The 20,078-nt window shown below is 42.7% G+C and overlaps 1 protein-coding gene and 1 pseudogene across 1 annotated transcript in view; one reads left to right on the top strand and one right to left on the bottom strand.

The window, feature by feature from the left end:
• The window catches only part of HS3ST4 (heparan sulfate-glucosamine 3-sulfotransferase 4), a 451,904-nt gene that overhangs the window by 358,731 nt on the left and 73,095 nt on the right, over positions 1-20,078 (top strand). The gene's annotated exons all lie outside the window — the stretch shown is intronic.
• Positions 11,421-11,820, bottom strand: LOC105739376 (annotated as a pseudogene).

Here is a 20,078-nt window from a genome sequence, read left to right as displayed (position 1 = left end):
CTGACAAAGATGAACGTGATTCCAGGAAGCCCACCTTCACAGGGCAAGTGAAACTAATAATTTTTTTTTTCACAAGGTGTCTCTTTTAATCTTCAGAACAGACCCTGAGAGGTCAATATTATTGTGTTTATTTACCCAGGGGGAAACTAATACTTAAAGGTATTAAATATGTCAAAGATCACACAGACCAGAAGTAAGACAGTTGGGATGAGAGCTCCGGTCTCTCTGGCCAAGAACCTGGGTTCACGCAAAGATTTCATGCAGCTTCGGAGGGCCCCACTCACTCTCCCTCTCCCTCCCTCCTCTTATCTTCCCTCCCTCTCTTTTGGTCTTTCTCTAATCTCTTTTATTGCCTCCCTCTCTGTTTTCTGTTTTCCCTCCTTCCTCCCCGCCCCACACACTTTCTTTCTCTCTTTCTTTTCCTCTCTCCCTTTCTTTCCATTCTCCCTCCCTCTCGTCTCTTTCTCTCTTTCTTTTCTCTCTCCCTCCCTCCTCCTCCCTCCCTCCTCCTTCCTTCCTTCCTTCCTTCCTTCCTTCCTTCCTTCCTTCCTTCCTCTTCCCCAAGGCAGGTCATAGAAATCAGAACTCCTCTTTGCTAAAGCCAGCCATGAAATCTAAAAATATTATTCTGACCTGCTGGGTAAACTAATGGCCATAAAGAAATGACCTGACCTACATTAACTGTAGATCATAAGACCCCCATTCCAGAGGGGTGTGTCCCACACCCAGAAGGAAGGAACACTGCTCAGAGAGGCCAAGAAAAATCTAGAAAGAGAGGCCTTGCTGTGTGTCCCCACTCAGTCTATTGGCATTCCATCGGACCCTTTTTGTCCAATCCTATTTCTACTCAACTGTCTACCCTTTGCTGAATCTAGCATGAAAATGGACAACTTCTGTATCTTTGAGTCTTCATTCTGAATACTCCAATGTAAAAAAGTTATTCTTATTACTTGTTAATTATTATTATTTTCTTTTGCAACAGAGTCTCATTCTGTCACCCAGGCTGGAGTACAGTGCCACAATTTTGGCTCACTGCAACCTCTGCCTCCCGGGTTCAAGTGATTCTCCTGCCTCAGCCTCCTGAGTAGTTGGGATTACAAATGCCCACCACCACACCTGGCTAATTTTTGTATTTTTAGTAAAGATGAGGTTTCACCATGTTGGCCAGGCTGGTCTTGAACTCTAGTCCTCAAGTGATCCGCCTGCCTCAGCCTCCCAAAGTGCTGGGATTACAGGCATGAGCTACCATGCCTGGTTCCCATGTATACCTGTTAAATGAAGATGTTGCCTTTTCTCCTAGGAATCTGCCTCATATCAGAGAACCTTTAGGGAGCCAAGGGCTTTGCCCCCAACAGTCCTCACCAACTCTCATGCTTCTTGGACTCTGAGCTGGGATATATTTCTGTGCTCGTTTTTGCTCTCTGTGCTCCTTTGCTCTCATGTGGAGACCTTTATCTCTGCAGATCATTCCTGGTTTAAGGTGGGGATTTCCAATTTACTAAATGTCTGCTTTGTCTAGCTTCTTTAACACTGCTCATCTTACATAACATATGTTGCTAGCTGTCTTCAGACAATTCCATGAAGTTTATTGGAAAAAGTGAAGTAAACCACAGGACAGGACACCTAGTGTAAGTCCTGGGTCTCTAGCTTGCTGTGTTACCTTGGGCAAGCCCTTTCCTCTCTCTAAACTTCAGAGTTCCCAGCTGTAAAAGATATTCTCCTGAGACGCTTTCAGCTCTTCCATCTGCATGTAAATCCTGATACATAAGACGCTCCCCTCAACAATCCACGATGACCATGCAGTCTTTCTATAATGATCTGTGATAGCAGGTGGAAGTCTAGGGTCTCCAAATTTACAAGAATGAAGTGAGATAAGTCATTCTGAATGCTTATCACAGCACTTGGAAAAACTAATTAATGTTAATACTTGCTGCAGTTATTATTTAGCATGCACCTCCAATGTCCTAAAAACATCACACAGAGGAAAATAAACAGCAACGTCCAGAAGATTTAAGCAAATAAGGTCTGAGGAAAAAAGCAGATCCTATGATGATGTATATAACATCCTGATGGAGAATTTCAGAATTAAGTTCAGAATGAAGGGGATTGTTCTTGCTCAGAAAGACCAAATTTGAGACTTCAGGAAGTGTGGTTCTGATCATCTGGGGACAAGGACATCTTGATTTTTGGTTTGGGACTTTCATGTATGTTCCTGTGCATGACACTGGTCAAATATTCACCACTCTGGACCCAATTAACAGGCCTGGAAACCTCAAAACAGACTCTAACATGTATATGCGATTTACTAATATATATATAAAAAATACAACAGAGTCTAGTATTTAATTTCTTATTTATTCATTACTTGTATTACCATTTACTATGGATGTTTTATGCAAGTGTACCAATACCACCATTTTGTGGTGGTTGCAGTAACCACCACCACCAAATCTCCATAATTTTAAATAATTTCTCACTCATAAAACATGCCTATCATGTGATGGCAGAAGTGCACTGCTCCACAGAGGCATTCAGGGATCTACACCAGGGGAAGCTCCCTTGTAACCCAGACTTCTACCACCACAAAGACAAGGAAAAGGAAAGCTTGGCAGAAAATGCACCTGCTCTTAGAGTGATACATGTCACTTCCTCCTACATGTCATTGGTCAAAGCAGGTCATATGGCCGTGCCTGAGATTTAGTAGGTGGAGACCATCCTACTAGGTGCCCTGGGCAAGAGAAAAAAATATTTGTGAAGAGTATCTCCTCAGGGTATAAACACAGCACCATACCTGACTGGTTGGATTTACATCATAATGTATCCTCACTTCCATGAGAAAGAGAGAGAGAGAAAAGAAGAAGAAGAAGAGGAAGAAGAAGAAGAGGAAGCGGAAGAGGAAGAGGAAGAGGAAGGAGAAGGAGAAGGAGGAGAAGGAGAAGGAGAAGGAGAAGAAGGAGAAGAAGAAGAAGAAGAAGAAGAAGAAGAAGAAGAAGAAGAAGAAGAAGAAGAAGAAGAATGCATTAAGATTCCAAGATTCCTTGTTTTTTTATAAGGAAGCAAACTCTCCTCCATTTGAATTAACTTCCCCTCCCAATTTACTCAGTTTACCTAACAAGGCAAGAGCAAAACATCTGTTTCCCATGAATCCTTGTCAATTTCCAGCAAGGGGCCAGGGAAGTAGGTGGTTTAGTGTCAGAACCAGTGGCCAGTAGACCAGGTTGGAAGTTTTTGAGAACGATTGGTCAGAAAACCATTGGTGCAAGAGGAATGGCTATCTTCAGCAGAATGAAATGGAAAGATGAGAACTGGGTACTGGAGTGGGTCAGCACCAGGTCATTATTTTGGTGGTAATTACCCCATCAGAGTCCAGAGTTTCAAGAGAGATTCTGAGCTGAGGACTGGGATTGTGGCTATGGGTTCCACCAACTCATAGTCAGGAGCAGGGGGCACAGAAGTGCTCTGGGAGCCATCGCAAGGCAGCAAAGCTGTGTTTAGACAGCGCTCTTTTATCTAGTGTGAGATGGATGCTTCTGACTGCTCTTTACCTACCTTTGACCACAGAAAGATGTTTTGGCTTCTCTTCAGCAGAGAATCTTGACTCCTTGCTACCTCTTTACTGGCCTCTGAAGTCATGGGCATTTCCAAGTGCTGGACTAGATGTTTTATGGGAAACTGACAAAAATTAGATCTGACTGTTCTATTTTGTTCCGATGACATTAAATTCAGAGCTACCCAGCACTACCAGATCACCATTATCTTTTCTTAAATTTGATGAGTTTTTTTTTTCTATCATCCGGAATTGCTCTTTAATGTGAATCATTCATGAGAGAGGGTCAGGGCTCTCAGCAGGGAGGCAGCCTGCTGAGGTCAGAGAGGAAGGCACAGGATTTGAAGTTAGACTGGCTCAGCCCCAAACCTCAGCTCTGGCATTGAGAAGATGTGTGGCTGTGGCTAAGTGATTTAGCCTTTATGAGGTTCAGTTTTCAGCTAGGAGGATAAAGGAGATGATATTTGTAAAGTACTTTACTTTGCCTAGTTCACAGCAGGAACTCAAGCAATGATGATAATTAGGAAGATCTAGGCACTAGTAGGGGAAACTCTGACACTCTTTTTGGGTCATGGTGGCTGGGAACTGAGGGGCATAATGACTTGGTGGGCACAGAGGCTATCAGGGAAGATGTCACATGCACCTGCTGCTGGAATTATGGTGGTAGCCTAGTTCTGGGTGTTACTCACTAATCTAGCTAAGGCTAGTGATACCCACCAATGCTCAGTTTTGAAGAAAAGTTTCCCGCATAATAATCCTCAGACTTCTTATTTTAAAATCCTCAAATCCTGTAAACCTAGTCACTATCCCCTGGCTAAATGTCTTCCACTCTGTAGAACCATTGCATGTGGGTGCATATGGAAGCTCTATTTTCTTTCCTTTCCTCTTAAGTGTTTTTGGGATGAATAATATGCTCATATATTGTAGCTCACCTTGGCTGAATATACATTGACCAGAAAGAAGTGGCATGCTAACCATCTGATGGATTTGATTCATTTGGGCAGTGAAGCTTTGCAGTTTGGGCCAAGGGTTCTCAATGACCTGGCTTGTCTCTTTACAGAGTTCAGGCTCACTGGACATTTGATAACAATCTCCTCAGGGTATAAACACAACACCATACCTGACTGGCTTGATTTACATCATAATGTATCCTAATTTGCATGAGAAAGAGAGAGAGAGAGAGAGAGAGAGAGAAGAATGCATTAAGATTCCTTGTTTTCACAAGGAAGCAAACTCTCCTCCATTTGAATTAACTTCTCCTCCCAATTGATTCAGTTTACCTAACAAGGCAAGGGCTAAACATCTGTTTCCCATGAATCCCTGTCAATTTCTATCAAGAGGCCAGGGAGGTAGGTGGTTCAGTGCCAGAACCAGTGGCCAGTAGACCAGGTTGGAAGTTTTTGAGAACGATTGGTCAGAAAACCATTGGTGCAAGAAGAATGGCTATCTTAAGCAGAATGAAATGGGAAGATAAGAACTGGGTGCTGGAGTGGGTCAGCACCAGGTCATTATTTTGGTGGTAATTACCCCATCAGAGTCCAAAGTTTCAAGACAATCTCTGAGCTGAGGACTGGGATTGTGGCTGTGTGCTCCACCAACCCATAGTCAGGAGCAGGGGGCACAGAAGTGCTCTGAGAGCCATTGCAAGGCAGCAAAGCTGTGTGTTTAGACAGTGCTCTTCCCTCTAGTGTGAGGTGGATGTTTCTGACTGATCTTTACCTAATGTGTGCACACTGGTGGGTGCTATTAGCGGCCTCTTATTCAGTAGACAGAGCTTCTCCCTGCCACTGCCCTGCTCCCAACCCCCTAAAAAATCACAAAGGACATCACCGTGTTTCCCACAATAATGAACCATGACACATAGGCATTTATTTATCTGTTGCTTCTTAAAAATTTTTCATGATAATGCAGATCAACGTATACTCAGCTCAGCATTCTCTGTCATGTAAATATCCTAGCAATGACAAGTTCTACATCTGTATCATTATTAGTATTATAAAATGTATACATATTTATAATTGGATAGGTATACTTTGTGGAGTAGTTCACATTATATAGTCGTATTTAATCTTCACTGTGACCTTGTAAAATTGGTCCAGGTTGAGCATTCCAAATCCCCAAATTCAAAATCCCAAATGCCCCCAGATCTGAAACTCTGAGTGTCCACGTGATGCTCAAAGGAAGTGCTCATTAGAGCATTTTTGGGTTTTGGATTTTCAGATTTCGGATGCTCAGCCAGTAAGTACATGATGGAAATATTCCAAAATTTGAAAATATCCAAAATCAGAAACACTTCTGGTCGCAAGCGTTTTGGATAAGGGGTACTCAACCCGCACTTGATAGGTGGGAAAACTAAGGCTCAGGGAGGTTGGGTAACTTATCCAAGCTTATCCAAGATTCTCTGTTAAAGAGGAGAGCAAACACCTTTCTGTGGCCAAAGGTAGGGCCCTTAACAGGTACTTGCTTCTCTTGCCCAGGGTACATAGTAGGATCATCCCCACCTACTGAAACTCAGGTGTGGCCATATGACTTGTTTTGACCAAAGGCATGTAGAAAGAAGTGACTTGTATCACTCTAAAAGCTGGTGCAGGCTGGGTGCGGTGGCTCATGCCTGTAATCTCAGCACTGTGGGAGGCTGAGGTGGGCAGATCATGAGGTCAAGAGATCAAGACCATCCTGGCCAACGTGGTGAAACTCTGTCTCTACTAAAAATACAAAAATTAGCTGAGTGTGGTGGTGCGTACCTGTAGTCCCAGCTACTCAGGAGGCTGAGGCAGGAGAATTGCTTGAACCCAGGAGGGAGTGGTTGCAGTGAGCCGAGATCACTCCACTACACTCTAGCCTGGTGACAGAATGAGGCTCCATCTCAAAAGATAAAGAAAGAAAGAAATAAGCTAGTGCATTTCTTGCCAAGCATTCCTTTTCCTTGCCTTTGTGGTGGTCATGCAGGTAGAGCTGAACCTGCATCTGTCTGTGTGAAGAAGAGAGATGCAGGTCTGGGCCAGGTAAAGCCTCCGTCTTACTGTGGAGTGTATTACGGGAGTTTCAGGAAACATCTCACTGGGGCCAGGGTAGAAGGCCACAGTCCTACTCAGAAAACATGAGAGAGAATTAAAATCAAGTTTGATGGCAATCTGAGAAGACCTCTCTGAGATTTAATCAGGTCCTGATGGAGTAGTGAGATTGAATGGTGCCAATTAGGAGGCAACACAAGTTGTTGCAAGGAAAACAGCCCCATTAGAGCTTTGCATTATACATGTTCTCCGAGCTATGTAATTGTGGCTGTGTGATTCCTAGCAAGTGACCAAACCTTTCTGAAATTTAATTTCCTCATCTGTTGGAGAAAGGGGCTGAGCCAGGGGCTGCACCACTGCCTGTTACTTGCACAGTATCTGGGCATCAGCTCAGAACAACCCCTGGGGATTTTCCATTTGTCAAAAGAAGAAAAAGAAATCAGGTCCCAAAGTGATGGTAATATTTTTAGATTGCATTTCTTCCTGCAGGCTTTTTGGTTGACTTAAATGTGGGCTTTGGGGCAGGGCAGCAACACGAGTGAGCTAAAGAGGCCAGCAGGAGAGAGCTCCTTGGCTGAGAACACTGGGGGTGACATGGTTCACAGGCACAGCAGGAGGTGAACGGCTCTGTGGAGGCTGTGGCTAAAAGGTCTTAATGGATTGTGCTCTCTCCTGCCTCATGATTACAGGATTCTTTCCTGTCCATCATGTCTTGGCCAGTGCTAAAGAATTGCTGAATTTCTGCTGCACCCTCTCACTCCCCAGGGCAGAGGCGAATCTACTCGGCTTGAAATTGGTTCTGTTGTATCCTTTGCCTCTACTTTGTTCCACAGGGAAGCAGATGTTCTGGAATCTTGGCTTTGGAAGCATTGTCAGAACACCTGACTCAGTCCTTTTCTGGTGCAGATGGGGAAACAGGCCCAGAGAGGGAAAGGGAATAGGTGAGGTCCTAGAAGTAGAACTGCTGAATTGGCTCTTGGTGTCCTGACGAGCAGTTCAAATAAGCGAATGTCAAGGAAGAATAATTTTCCTGGCCCCATTCATTGTCCCAGTTCCAACCTGGGGGCTGGGAGGAAGGTGGGTTCTGGCTTTGAAGCCTTGGACTGAGGTGGGAGGCCTGGGGGTCACACCTTGCCAAGGGAGGTGGAAAGAATGTTGATTCAAAAGATGAGTTCAAGTTGTGATCTAGCAGAGAAACCCAAAGAAGCGATCCTAAGCCTCAGGTTCAAAGAATGAGACACAAACAGAACCTGGGACCTGGAAAAAGGCCATGGCAGAGTGGAGGCGAGGGAGAGGCCAGAGTGGCAGGCTCAGGGGTTCAGGGGTTCAGGACGGCAAATGAGGCGGGGCTGTATTTGGGCTGTTTTTCCCTGCCTCCTTCCTTTCCTTCCCCTTGTCCCCACCCCTTCTTCCCTCCCCTCTTCTCTCCTTGCCTCTCTCTCTTTTTCTTGAATATTGATTACAGAGTGTGATATCTGATTTGCTTACAGAAATTCACCAAGCCAGAAAAGGCAAAACCATTTCCACAAAACATTATCTTTTATGCCTAAGAATGAAATAAAGTAGAGCGGAGAGGTTCCTTTAGCTACTTATACTGGAAAAATAGGCATAGTACAAAAATTTGGGTGAGAAAACCCAAATTAATTAACCAAGTCATTCATTAATGCATTGATTGAACAGCATGACTAATAGTTGCCAGGTTTCTATCTCCATCCTCCTCTGACCCTGTGAAGCAGGCAGAACACATAAACCCTCTTAGCCTGATCTGTGAAGATCATGATAATACCTCACTGGGATTTGATAGGATTAAATTGGTTACTCTAGGAAGGTGAACACATTTTAATATCTTTTAAATGCTCTAGTATTATTATTACTATTATTATTTTATTTTATTTTTATTTTTTTGAGACAGAGTCTTGCTCTGTCACCTGGGCTGGCATGCAGTGGCATAATCTTGGCTTGCTGCAACCTCCACCTCCTGGGTTCAAGCAATTCTCTTGCCTCACCCTCCTGAGTAGCTGGGATTACAGGTGCCTGCCACCATGCCCAGCTAATTTTTTAGTAGAGACAGGGTTTCACTATGTTGGCCAGGCTGGCCTCAAACTCCTGACCTCGTGATCTGCCTGCCCTGGCCTCTCAACGTACTGGGATTACAGGCGTGGGCCACTGCGCTCAGCCTGTTACTATTATTTTTACTTGTGATTATTTTGATTGTTGTCAGAACCCTGAGTCTGTGCGTTAGAGGTTTCCTTATGCCCAAATCAGAGAAACCCAGCCCTGCTCTGAAGAAAGATTGGATGACTGCGCAAGCTTCCTAAAACATGAGAGCACTCAGGAGACCCATGACGCGGGTGCAGTCATTCGAGCTTGACCTATGTTGTCCTTTTATTGGAATCTTTGGGGTGTCCACGGCTGGTAAGGTAGGAAGAACAGTAAGGATACATTAATTGAAATGTATCCTTTGCCACCAGATTAACTTCAACTCTACACCAGCTCGTCTTACTCCCTTGCTCCAGGGACTTCCTGGTGGCCATTGAGTTGCTGAAGTACACTGCTATCTGACTTCCTTGCTTTCTGCTCTCCAACAGCTCAACATTTTACAGTCTTCAGATACTCGTCATCTTTTCACTGCCCTCTGCTTGTTTTTCCATAGCAGACATTGCTCATCAATCTTTGCACTGACACTTAGCTGTGACAGGGACTGGGACTGTTTCTCAGCATAGTTCTACAATCTCCCATTCAGGTGGGAGACAGCCAAGGTCATCTGAAATCTGGTATTAAAAACTTTTATAATGATTGAGCACCTCTTATGTGTTTGATGTTCTCCCAGACACCATACTGAGGCATAAAGCAGCAGTTTCTAGTTCTCTTTGGTCTAGAAATGCCCACAACAGCAGGATAATTTCAAGTACCACCCTGCGATCGATTGGCTGGGATTTTGTAATTAACTCATCAGTCATTAATTACTGATTGGCTGGGGATTCCATTTCCTCTGGCTTCTCACTAACTGGAAGAATTCACTGTTATCCACATATTGAGGTTTTTTACTCTACAGTGAGTCCTCAGTATTTTATAAAGATGTTTAGTAAGACAAATGCTGTCTTTGATCTTTGAAGAATCTCACTTATTACATGTTCCCATCTTCTAAAGGGCTTGTTTATTTCTTCTCTACTCCCGCTTTCTGAGCATATTCATGGCAAAATTCACACACATCCCAACCCCATGGTGATGCAGTGTTTCGAACAGCGTTTGATGTAGAAATTTGTCAAAGTTCTTCTTATCTTTCTTCTTATTTTTTAAATCTAATTAAATCATTTCCACAGACTACTTTAGCCAGATGCCTTTTTGCCATCTCGAAAAGCACTAATAAATTAGTTGAGCATGACTGTGGAAAACACGTTGTCTTCCTTTAACAGGAGATTGCTCATTATACAGCATGTACTTATTGCTGAACGGCGTGGTCCTGGCTTACAGTGCAGTGTTAGTCATGGCAGAGAATAGCCAGGATTACCAAGTTCCAAGTCTCCACATCTCTTCTTTCTTCAAACTCTCCTTGACCTCCACCACCATCTTGGCTACACATGAGCACCAGGAACAATTATGATCAGGAGGAGGGTAGATTTAAGAATCTTGGCCAGAAACTGTGGAACTTGGCCTACTTTTGACTTTGCTATTTGTCCAGAATTAATGTAGGACTTTTATTGGAAGTGATGCAAAACCTGACCAAACTAGTCTAAGTGGCTGGGAGTTTCTTAGCTCAGGAATAGGAAAAGGATAAGTTATTCCATCTCTAAGTGTAGCTTGACTCAGGGGCCCAAATAATGTCATCAGGCTTTGTTTCTCAGTCTCTCTTGCTTTATTCATCTCAGGGCTCAGATATCTGTGTCAACTTCATTCTCCAACCAAATATAATCTCATGGTGGCAAGATGGAAACAGCAACTTTATCTTCAAATTCTCCCATTCAAGTTCCATAGGGAAAAGGGAAAAGAAGCTTGCTTTTTTCATTTTTGTTTTTGTTTTCTCCTTCTGGCTCCTATAAAAGTCAAAATTCACCCTAGTTGGACTGATTTAGGTCACATGCTCATCCTGAAATGAATCATTCTGTGGCCAGGGTGATGAAATAGTCTGGATAGGCTACATCATGTGTTCTACCATCTGGAGTTGCTGATGGAGTTCTACCTGAAGTATATGGGCTAAAAATGGACAAAAAGATTAATAAGCTTTGAGTGGGTAAAACAGCACATGCCCATTATTCAGCCATTAAATTTCTATCTCAGGGCTGCATTCCCCAAGTCCAAATTCAACCCAATTTCTTCCAACTCAGAGCATTTGGAGAAAGACACACTGGAGTCAGACAGAGCTGGTTCAACTCGTGGATCCAGTTCTAATGTGCTGTTTAATGTCCTCGTGGATCCAGTTCTAATGTGCTGTTTAATGTCCTCTGGGCCTTAGTCTTCTCATCTGTAAAATGGGGTAGTCATAACTTTGTCAACGGTGCTTGGCACTGTGATTGGGGCACATTAAACTTTAATCAGTGGGATTCTTGCCTGTTCTTCTCATCTAGATTTCTGCCATGATAACATATTGGGTGCTGTCAATCAAATGAGGACCTACTTTGCCTTACTCATCCATTTTTGATCCCAGGGATAAGACAATTGTACCTGAACCTTGGCCCGATGCCTGCATCCTTGCCCACCTTCCTCTGTTTTGGAATCATCTTCATTGCCATGCATCATGGACTATTGGTATAGTTTTTGTTTGTTTGTTTAGATATAATTCATTTATTATAAAAGGGAGGCATTATTTACATGATGAAAGATTTCAGAACTTCAGTGGAATGCACGAGCTCATGTTGATGCTATTTCAATAGTGATCTATTTTGGTCTACATACTTCCCAAGAATGTCACCGTCTCGAAATAAGAAATAATTCTTGTCACCTAGCACCACTTTGGTGCCTGCATATTCTGGGAGAAGAACTTTATCTCCAACTTTCACTGCATATTCTGGCACCAAAGTTGGAGAAGAACTTTATCACCAACTTTCATGCTAACTGGTTGAATCTCTTCAACCTTCGCTTTAGAGCCCGATCCAAGAGCTACTACTGTTACTTGCAATATTTTTTCTTGAGATATTTCTGGAAACATATGCCTTCATTGGTTACAGTTTCAACTGCTTTCCTTTTAACCAATACTTGGTCAAAGAGCAGAATAAAGTTTCTAAATGCTTGCCTGCCATGATTCCTGCCGTCGAGGCTCATACTTTGTTCTCATGCTCCTGATGCCAAGACACTCTGGTGTCCTGTGCTGAGCTCATCCCATGAATCTCTCCATACTTCCCAGAGTTCCTGGGAAAGTCTGACTTTCTCCTGTAACCCAGAGCTGGATCTAAGCATTTCTATCATCCTCAACATCTTCTTCCCCAACCCCTTCCATTGGTTGAATTATAGCTTCTGTCTGTTCCCTGCTGTCCTATCCATTTTCAGCTAATGAGACCATGCTCAGCCTTGTCATGGATGTGTGATAAGGAGAAAATGAGTCTGGGCATGGTAGTTTACACCTATAAACCCAGCACTTTGGGAGGCTGAGGTGAGATAATCATTTGAAGCCAGGAGTTTGAGACCAGCCTGGGCACATAGTCAGACCTTGTCTCTACTGAAAAAAAAAAAATTAAAAATTAGCTAGGTGTGGTGGTGTGCACCTATAGTCCTAGATACTTGGGAGGTTCAGTGGGAGGAGTGCTTGAGCCCAGGAGTTTGAGGCTGCAGTGAGCTATGATTGCACCACTGCACTAGGTGAGATGCTCACAGAACCATATTAAGCTGAGTTGGCAAGCATGTCAAAGGGCATCTGATACAACCTTTCTCTTGTGGGGAACGTCCTAGCTGATTGCATGGGCTGGGGACACAGAGTGTTGTTTGGATGCCAGTCATGAACCTCCAGATACCACAAAGCCGTGGGTAACTAGTAAACTCCAGTAAATTAGGACATTCGTGTTGGTAATTAACATCCCTTACTGCCTTGGAGAAACAACTAAAACACTGTCAGGATCCACTTTCTGGAGGAAATGGCCTTAAATTAGATCTTAGGGAGTCGATTAGGTTCACAACTAAAATATGTAAGAAGCTAGGTAGGTAACATAAATGAGTGAATGGGGCTAGTGTCCACATACGTGCTGTCTACATGGTGGGGACTGTGGTGAGCCGGACAGCATAGACCCTCTTTAAGAAACCAGCAATTGTTCATCTCTCTCCAATAGATGTCATACAGGAGGGAATGCCCAGTGTAGCCAAATCTTCCACCCTTGCAAGAGATGATGGAAATCTTTCAAACTAGACTCAGCTTTTAAATGTTAGTTACCTTTAATGCCTATCCAAAAAAAAATTTCCAATGGTCTCTTAATGTTTAGCAAGAAGCTTAGGGTATAGAGGGTAGAAGGGAGGCTTGCTAGGTATGGGTAGACCATGAGCAAAGGCCCAGAGGGAGGACTAAGCATCCTGCAGAAGCCACAGTGAAGCACGTAGATGTCATGGAGGATTTAGGGACTGGTGGGTAAAACACAGTGTACATAGGACCAGGTTAAGGAGACACTTGAAGTCAGCCAGAGTAGTTCAGATATGATTTATGGCATAGGCCAGGACTGGGAAGGCCTAGGAGCAGAGATAGCAGCTAGGATTGTAGTCTTTTAAAAGTCTTTTTTTTTTTTTTTTTTTTTTGAGACAGAGTTTCACTCTTGTTGCCTGGGCTGAAGTGCAATGGCGTGATCTTGGCTCACCGCAACCTCTGCCTCCCAGGTTCAAGTGATTCTCCTGCTTCAGCCTCCCCAATAGCTGGGATCGCAGGCATGCGCCACCACACCGGGCTGATTTTGTATTTTTCTTGGAGACGAGGTTTCCCCATGTTGGTCAGGTTGGTCTCGAACTCCCAACCTCAGGTGATCTGCCTGCAGCGGCCTCCCAAAGTGTTGGGATTACAGGCACGAGCCACCATGCCCAGCAGGATTGTAGTCTTAATTATGTGGCTGTTCATACCATGACCACCAGTAAAGTTAATTTGAGGTTGAATTAAAATACATTCCAGATAGTATCTCATTGTGGCTTTGATTTACATTTCTCAATGATCAATGATGTTGAGCTTTTATTCATATGATTCCTCAAAGACCTAAAGACAGAAAAACCATTTGACCCAACAATCCCATTACTGGGTATATACCCAAAGGAATATAAAACATACTATTATAAAGACTCATGCATGCATATATTCATTGCAGCACTATTCACAATAGCAAAGACATGGAATCAACCTGAATGCCCATCAATGATAAACTGCATAAAGAAAATGTGGTACATATATACCATGGAATACTATGCAGCCATAGAAAAGAATGAGGTCATGTCCTTTGCAGGGACACGGATGGAGCTGTAGGCCATTATCACTAGCAAAATAACACAGGACAGAAAAACAGATACCACATGTTCTCACTCATAAGTGGGAGCTAAATGATGAAAACACATGGACACATAGAGGGGAATGACACACACTGGGGCCTTTCAGAGGCTGGAGGGTGGGAGGAGGGAAAGGATAAGGAAAAATAGCTAATGGGTACTGGGCTTAATACATGGGTGATGAAATAATCTGTACAACAGACCTGCATAATGCACGTTTACCTTTGTAACAAATCTGCATTTGTACCCCTGAACTCAAAATAAAAGTAAAAAAAAAAGATAAAACTAAAATATGGTCCAGTAAGTTTGGACAGTCAGCATAGACTACACCACAAAGTAAGAGATAAAGAGGGAGAGGAGGCAAAATGATGCACATGAATTTCAACATTTATTGAGAGTTCTTAGTTTCTAAGCTCTGTACACCAGCCTAGTGACAGGAGATTGAATATAAGTAAGAAGTGAATCACACCTTAGACTACTGACGATCTAGATGGAGAAGTTCAGATAGAGGAAAATTAGAGATCAAGTTCCAAAACCTTGCACTGGCTTCTTAGTTGTGATAGAAAAGAGCAAAACAGGACAGCAAAATAATTGTCTACATCACATATACATTAATAAGACTCATGTCTGCCCATTTTTATGGCATGATGTTACTCAAAAGAGGTGGACATGAGATCCATGCAGCTGCCCATTGTATGATATGCCATATCTTTACAATCTTGTAGAGAAGAGTGGTCTTCACTATGAACCCTAAAATGCAAGGCACGAGTAAGACCACTCAACAGAAGACTTGCTTTGTAAGTGATTTGCTTAGGACATGAACACCTGTCTGTGGAGTAAAAACAGAGATGGTTAAGAGTTTTTACAAACAATACAAGGGGTATGAGCTAATTATTAGATAAAGGAAGTCCTACAGGTCTATCATATAAAACTTATTTTTCTTGGCCAAAAATTTTTAAAAAAGGAATTTGTAAAGAGGTGGGAGGAACAGTATTCTCTCGCAAGAGAGATGGAACATTTTAGTGATGTTCTTGAGAGGAAGAATATTACCACTGCATCATTTTGTCCTATCTGTTATTTGAGGAAATGAAACATTCTACATAAGAAATGAACAGAGGCAAAAAGTTTTAATCTGTTGCCCGTTCAGTCCCTTCCTTCTTCTTTCCTTCTCTCCCTCTCTTCTTTTCTTCCTCTTTCCATCTACTCATTCTCTGAGCATCTGCAAGAAACCTGGGTGATTTCCAACACAAACCTGTCGCTTAGGTAAATGAGACTCACTACCAGCAGCTGCAGTGTTGAGACACTTGAAAGGTTAATTACAGAAAGACAGTGTGCACTTGCAGAAGAGCAGGTAGAATAAAGTGCTGAATTCCTCCTGCCTAATTGGCACCACAGAATTCCACACAATTTCTTGCATCTCACTTTAGAATGACAGCCTCACTCTACATTCTTTCTATGACCAAAGGAAGGAGATCCCTTTGCAGTATGCAATGCTCAGGGACATCTGTTCTGTGGACATTAGTTCTATATATGGAATGAATTTCTGTGGGGTTGTGTAGGCATCAGCAAATTTTATGTAGTAAATAATCATTGGCAGGGTCTGTGCCACAGAACAGGACTGCAGATACAGATAAAGTCATATGGGGACTCCCAGGAGCTAAATCAGGTAGGAAAGTCCTTGTAAGCGCATGGGAATTTGAGAGGTAGAGGGGATTAAGCACCATTTTTTAGGCTGCACTGGTTGCCCAGAGGGGTGGTTTGTCCCTCATCATCTCTACTTAACAACACTTCCGCATCTCCTCCAAACAAAATGCAATTGAAATAAAAATAAAATATCTAAATGTGCTTCCTGTGCAAATATTATTTTCAGACAAAGTCTCCAGCCCTTAGTACAACAAAATAGCTGCTTCCAACCACCTCCTAGAGAGAAGTTCTGAATCACCATTGATTCGCTATCCCTCCTCATTTTGAATGCATAATCTGAGCACTAAAATAATAGCGTCATCCATTGCTCCCCTTCTCTGCTAGGTCATGTCCCAAGGGAGATGACTGAAAACAATTTGGAGTCAAAGATATTTGGGTGTAACTTTTCTCTGCCACTAATTGAGTTTGTGACCCTAAGTATGGTATTCCCACCCATCCCCCACCCCAACCACCCCCATGCCACCTCACTGATTCTGTTTTCTCTTTTGTAACTTGGGAAAATGAAATTGTCCTCCCAGGGTTGATGTTAAATAAAGTCAAGAAAAATTGCTGCTGGCACTAACCAATAATTAAGGAAGTTCAGCTTTCTTCACATCTCCAGAAAAGACAACATCCCTGATATGGTTTTGCTGTGTCCCTACCCAAATCTGGAATTGTAGCTCCCATAATTCCCAGGTGTCGTGGGAAGGACCTGGTGGGAGGTAATTGAATCATGAGACCAGGTCTCTCCCATGCTATTCTCATGGTAGTGAATAAGTTTCACAAAATTTGATGGTTTTATAAAGGGCAGTTCCCCTACACCTGTTCTCTCTTGCTTGCCTGCCACCATGCAAGACGTGACTGTGCTCCTCCTTTGCCTTCCACCATGACTGTGAGGCCTTCCCAGCCGTGTGGAACTGTGAGTCACAATTGAAGCTCTTTCCTTTATGAATTACCCAGTCTAGGCTATGTCTTTGTAAGCAGCATTAGAACAGACAAGTGCAATCCTGGAGTAGACATAGACTGTGCTTCACTTTCAAATATTTAAACTCTGTACAACTTGAATGTGCATACTTTGCATATCTATCTCTATAACCCTTCAACATGTATGCCAAAGGTGTATTTTCCTCCTCCTCCTAATTCACATTTACTGAGCACTTACTGGGGACAGACATTATTCTAATCACTCCACACAGATTAACCCAATCCCCTGAGGAAGGCATTGCCACATTCAGTGACCCTAATATGCCATCAGTTGTAGGACACAAAACTATTTTATATTTGACTGTGACATGGCATCAATGATGTGGTACACAAAATGTCAGCTATATTAAAAAGTTAAACGTAGATCTTAGGATCAATAAAATAGAGTATTATTCTAGTCTCATTTTACAGGTGAGGGTTCTGAGCACCATAGACATCAAGGGTCTTCCCCAAATTTACATAACCAGTCAGAGTGTGAAAGAAAATTTGAACCTAAGACATCTGACTTTGAAATCCACACTTTTAATCACCTCCCTAAACTTCCCCTCTCCATTCAGTAGGTGAATGAACATTTCAGGCAATTTCATCTCCGGCCTCAATTATATGCCCTTTGGGGCTCAAGTGGTCGCTTGACTTTTCAGTTTTAAAGGAAGGGAATGAAATTAAAGAACAAGTACAAAATCCTGAAAATACATCCTTGAAAACTGTATCTAACATACGAGATGTATTTTGGCCTTTTTTGATATTGTGTTGCTCTCTGGAAGCCAAACGCCTTTTAATATGTAGGTGAATTGTTTGATTTTTACATGTCCAACTTATGTGTATGATTTCAAGGCTGTTTTATATGTAAATGTTGGCATCTTGATACATTGTTTGCAAAAATGACCCCAATTCTCCACTTCTGCCAATATCTACATTATTTATTTATGTATTTTGTTTGAGACGGGGTATTGTTCTGTCACCCAGGCTGGAGTGCAGTGACTCAGTCACAACTTACTGCAACCTCAACCTCCTGGGTTCAAGTGATCCTTCTGCTTCAGCCTCCAGGATAGCTGGGACTACAGGCACATGCCAACATGCCCAGCTAATTTTTGTCATTTTTGGAGAGACAGAGTTTCGCCATGTTGCCCAGACTGGTCTCAAACTCCTGGGCTCAAGTGATCCAACTGCCTCAGCCTCCCAAAGTGCTGGAATTACAGGCATGAGCCACTGCACCCAGCCCACATTCTTTAAAATGGGATGTTGCAGCCTCTCTCAACAAGAAATGGTATCTATTTCTATACCTTGTAAATCTGTGCTGGCTACGTGCCTTGCTTTAGTGAACAGAAGGTGGTGGAAGTGATCACTTACCAGTTCTGAGCCCAGGCACCAAGGGGGCTCCTGAGATTAGGCTTTCTTTTGGAACCTTGCTCCTCCATAAAAGCACATCCAGGGTAACCTGATGGAGGATGAAAGACTACATGGAACAAAGTCAAGTAATCGCAGATGATGCCTTCTTTTTTTTCAGTAAATTCTTTTGTATATATATATTTTTTATTATACTTAAGTTCTAGTGTACATGTGCACAACGTGCAGGTTCCTTACATGTGTATACATGTGCCATGTTGGTGTGCTGTACCCATTAACTAGTCATTTACATTAGGTATATCTCCTAATGCTATCCCTCTCCCTCCCCCGACCCCACAACAGGCCCTGGTGTGTGATGTTCCCCTTCCTGTGTTCAAGTGTTCTCATTGTTCAATTCCCACCTATGAGTGAGAACATGCAGTGTTTGGTTTTTTGTCCTTGCAATAGTTTGCTGAGAATGATGGTTTCCAGCTTCATCCATGTCCCTACAAAGGACATGAACTCATCATTTTTTTATGGCTGCATAGTATTCCATGGTGTATATGTGCCACATTTTCTTAATCCAGTCTATCATTGTTGGACATTTGGGTTGGTTTCAAGTCTTTGCTATTGTGAATAGTGCCGTAATAAACATACATGTACATGTGTCTTTATAGCAGCATGATTTATATTCCTTTGGGTATATACCCAGTAATGGGATGGCTGGGTCAAATGGTATTTCTAGTTCTAGGTCCCTGAGGAATCGTCACACTGTCTTCCACAATGGCTGAACTAGTTTACAGTCCCACCAACAGTGTAAAAGTGTTCCTATTTCTCCACATCCTCTCCAGCACCTGTTGTTTCCTGATTTTTTAATGATCACCATTCTAACTGGTGTGAGATGATATCTCATTGTGGTTTCGATTTGCATTTCTCTGATGGCCAGTGATGATGAGCATTTTTTCATGTGTCTGTTGGCTGCATAAATGTCTTCTTTTGAGAAGTGTCTGTTCGTATCCTTCATAGTGGCCAGCTCCCAGCTGCAGACGTCAGAACAAGCTTAGCTAAAATGCTATGAGCATAGCCCAGATAATATAACCTGCACTTGGCACAGTTCAGCAAAACCTCCCAGCCAACCCATAGACTCATAAGATAAATAAATGGCTATTGTTTACAGTCACTAAGTTTTCAGACTGTATGTTATACAGCGTCTTAGAGCTTTGGCAACCAAGCAAAATGATGGAACAGCTCTTGGGTAATGTAAAAATTTCCTGGATGATCGTTCACCCTAGAAGGATGCTTTACATGTACTTTTGCATTGAAAACTTCCCTATTGAAACAACTCCATTTTCGGTATATCCGGTTGCTATAGCAACCTGATACTTTTGTTCTCTGCTCTGGTCTTCCTGATCATATCACTTTGCAGTTAGTCAACACGATGTTGGAACCTTGGTTGTTATGGTAACCTGGGACCATTTTTTAAAAAATGCATTCCATTGACATTGTTTTTGAGGAGACTTGCGATTTAGTCTCCTACTCATCTGGAGAAACTTGTGGTACAGAGCAGAAAGCATTTCAGGAAATTCTCCTCTGGGGAGACATTCTTCATTAAAGCCTCCTTCCAGAAACCTCAGACATTCTGTGCTTTTATGAATTTTTCCTACTTAAATGCCTCTCAGAATTTTGGCAAATTGCAAAGTATGTTTTAAAAAGTCCTAAAAGAGGCTTAATTGCTAATAGAAAACATGTGTAGCTGAATTGTCTTTAATTATGCATGAAGCCCCATAGATGTCCCTACACGAGCTCCACAAACCCTGGAGATGAAATTCTTTGTGATGCGAGGAGGGAGCACATAAAACAGAACCCGCTATGAAAACATCCCTGAGAAGAGGTGAGGGGTGAGGGAGAAAGGGGTCAGATTTGGAGGATGATGGGGAAGCGGCTGTAGAAATTAGGAGTTCGGAAGTGCGGGGTTGTGGCGAAAAGTGCTGTTTTAGGACTGAAGAAGGAGGACGGGAAGCAAGGGGTTGAGGAATCTAAGTCCAAAGCAGACTCTAGAGGGAAAAGGAAGTATTTGTGTG

The sequence above is a fragment of the Nomascus leucogenys genome, chromosome 2 (assembly GCF_006542625.1).
Source record: "Nomascus leucogenys isolate Asia chromosome 2, Asia_NLE_v1, whole genome shotgun sequence".
Lineage (NCBI taxonomy): Eukaryota > Metazoa > Chordata > Mammalia > Primates > Hylobatidae > Nomascus > Nomascus leucogenys.
Note: the sequence above shows the minus strand (reverse complement) of the source record. Positions and strands in the feature narration are given on the sequence as shown.